General features: G+C 46.6%; 1 pseudogene; it reads right to left on the bottom strand.

The window, feature by feature from the left end:
- Positions 1-1,408: 1,408 nt before the first annotated feature.
- LOC125556001 lies at positions 1,409-2,453 on the bottom strand (annotated as a pseudogene).
- Positions 2,454-2,802: the final 349 nt, after the last annotated feature.

Below are 2,802 nucleotides of genomic sequence, written 5' to 3' on the forward strand. Positions count from 1 at the left end.
TTTATGGTACCAAGTCATGATGTAACAGGTGGCCACACGCTTAGCGGGATCTTTGTGGGCAACATTCTCATGATGGTCCGAACCTCCATCAACGAGTAGGATAGCGCCAATTATTTGAACCTAGGTAAACCATATGTTTTTTTGTTCTTGGAAAGAGGCACCTATAGTATAAATAGGAACCGAAAGTCACATCTCCAAGAAGTTGAATATAGGTGGTGGGATAATACATTAATTCTCCGGACCAAACGAGCAATGCTCACTTAATTGCTACGCAATGCTAACTTGTAGTCTTTTGTGCCCAAGTTTGCTTTTCGACATCCCACAAAGCTACGGGAACATTTATCTCTTTTGAAAACATCATATGCCTCCTCTCCCATAGAACTTAGAACAAAAATTAAGAGCTTCCCACATGAAACTCGAAAGTTATAAACTGAAACCTTACTGAGACCCAACAAACCCCCAAATGTTTAACTAACACATAGACATAATTCAACATTTTTTTGAACTTTGAACGGTGCTAAGAGATCATTTGACATAATTCTGAAGCCTCCAACTGAGGTTAAGATTAGCTTCTCGACAAGGTATTTTCACCTTTTAAACTAAATTTTAGATACCTTCTTGTTGAAATCAAGAAACTTTTCTCTGCATATAGGAGAACTTTATAACTTCACACTACATTTTTGTCCAACTGAAAATGAAAAGAAAGAAAACCTTGCATTTTGCATGATTTTAGTTAGTTAGATTAGTGCAGTAATTCTGGCATGATTTTGATGGAGAGAAAAGGGAGACTTTAAAGCATCTCCAACAACAACCCTATTTTTGGACACGAAAACATGATGAGCAAGATTTAAGGCACAAAAATTGCCATTTTTGTGCACGAGCAAGTGCCATCTCCAACAACAGACCTATAATAGGGCAAAAAACATTATTTTTTTGCACGAAACAAGGCAAAACTGCTCCAACAGCCGCCCTAAAATAGGGTGGAAGTGGCGGCGAGCCTATAGGGGTCGGCGGCAGGGTCGGAGGAGCCGGCCATGGTACGCAGCAGTCGGCGGGCGGGCATATTTAAAGGTTTCTGATCGCATGCAGGCGTCCGAAACCAACCTCGCGTTTTTTGCGCATCTGCCAAAGTGCCCCAAATTTGCTGCACGAGAAGCCTCTTTTTCGGGCTGCCTAATTTTTCTTACAAAAAAAAATTAAGATTGGCAGCTGCTGGAGGCCTGTTTTGATCCTTCATGTTCCAAAAACGACCGATTCCTAAGGATAGGGCTGTTGTTGGAGATGCTTTTAGTCAGTTAAGCCCGTCATGATTTTGATACATCTTGCGTCATATTTGAGTAATTTTGCATCTTGTGCTTCTATTCTTGCAAACACCTGAGTTTCTACCCCTCAAAAAAAAAATCCTGAGTTTCCTTTTATTCATTCCTCCTGTACAATCTGTTACCACGCTCCAAACCACCATTGCTGATCCAACCAACCAACCTGTACTGTACTGTACATACGTACTGCTCAGTGCTCAGGCAGCCAACATCGCTCTCCTCTCTCGGCCAACTTCTGGGTCATGCCATCAATCATGGCCTAAACCCCGGCCCTGCTCCTCGCCGACGCATTATCTCTCCCTAATTAACACCTACATCTACATAATGCTGCAGCCTGGATCCTGTTCTTGATGCTGATAAGCAGGAGGAGCAGGGTAGGAGGAGTAAACCGGGTAGGACGGCATGGCGTTGTACTGCTGATACGCGGGGTACGTGATCGGCGCAACCGCGTTTTGAGAGTAGCCGCCGCCGCCGCCACCTTTGGAACCGACACCCTCCTTGCCGCCAAAGCTCCCGCCGCCGTCGCCGCCGTATCCATAGCCGTCCTTCTTTCTTCTCGCCGGCGCCGTACCCGTAGGCGGCGCCGTAGCCGTCCTTCTTCTTGTCGTCGCCGGACGACACGCTGAGAAGCTCTGCGTAGCCTAGGCTGCGCCGGAGCACCGTCGTCAGCGTGATCGGGTCGACGCCGTCCCCGACGATGATGATCTTTTCCCCCTCCATTGCCGCGGATGTCACGCCTGTCGAATTGAATTGAGCACCTCCTCGTAAGCACAAGAAGAAGATGGAACGACGGATTATGGATTAACTGTTATTTGTGGCTTGTTCATACCTGACATGCCAACGGCAGCCTTGAAGGCCTTCCTCCTCTTCCTCTCATCATCCAGAGCCAACTTGAGGACAATCTTTTGCTGCAACAAATATCCAAAAATTCAGCACGACGCACAAATTTGAGCAAACGGAACACCAGTCCTGGACTGGAACAAGACAAGCAAACTGAATATACCTTAACCATCTTGCAACTTGCACAAAGTCTCACAGAATCTCCAAGCTAGCTTTGACAGTACACTAGCAGACTAGCTAGCTACTCGAAGAGTTGTTTTGCTTTTGTGCAATGTGACAGATGCAACAGATGAGCCGCCCCTTATGAGCAAGAAGACGTCCTGGCCTTTTATAGGCAGGCAGAGAGAAGAGGGACGAGGGAAGCAGCAACGAAGGGTTTGGAGAGAGAAATGTGGCCAAATGGGACAAACAACTAATCAGCCAATCAAACAGTGCATTCTCTATACTGAATTATTGACGCGCCTGGTTCTGTGCCAAACGCCCGAGTTGGCTGCTGCTCCTCCCTGAAGCTCAATATCGTATTAGTGGTTGATACTCTCTGCTCGGTGCTAATGCGGCAGAAGTGTCCACGCATTTGCTCTTGCTCCAAACCAGCACACAGCGCTCTCTCTCTCTCTCTCTCTCTCTCTCTCTCTCTCTCTCT

The sequence above is a fragment of the Triticum urartu genome, chromosome 5 (assembly GCF_003073215.2).
Source record: "Triticum urartu cultivar G1812 chromosome 5, Tu2.1, whole genome shotgun sequence".
Lineage (NCBI taxonomy): Eukaryota > Viridiplantae > Streptophyta > Magnoliopsida > Poales > Poaceae > Triticum > Triticum urartu.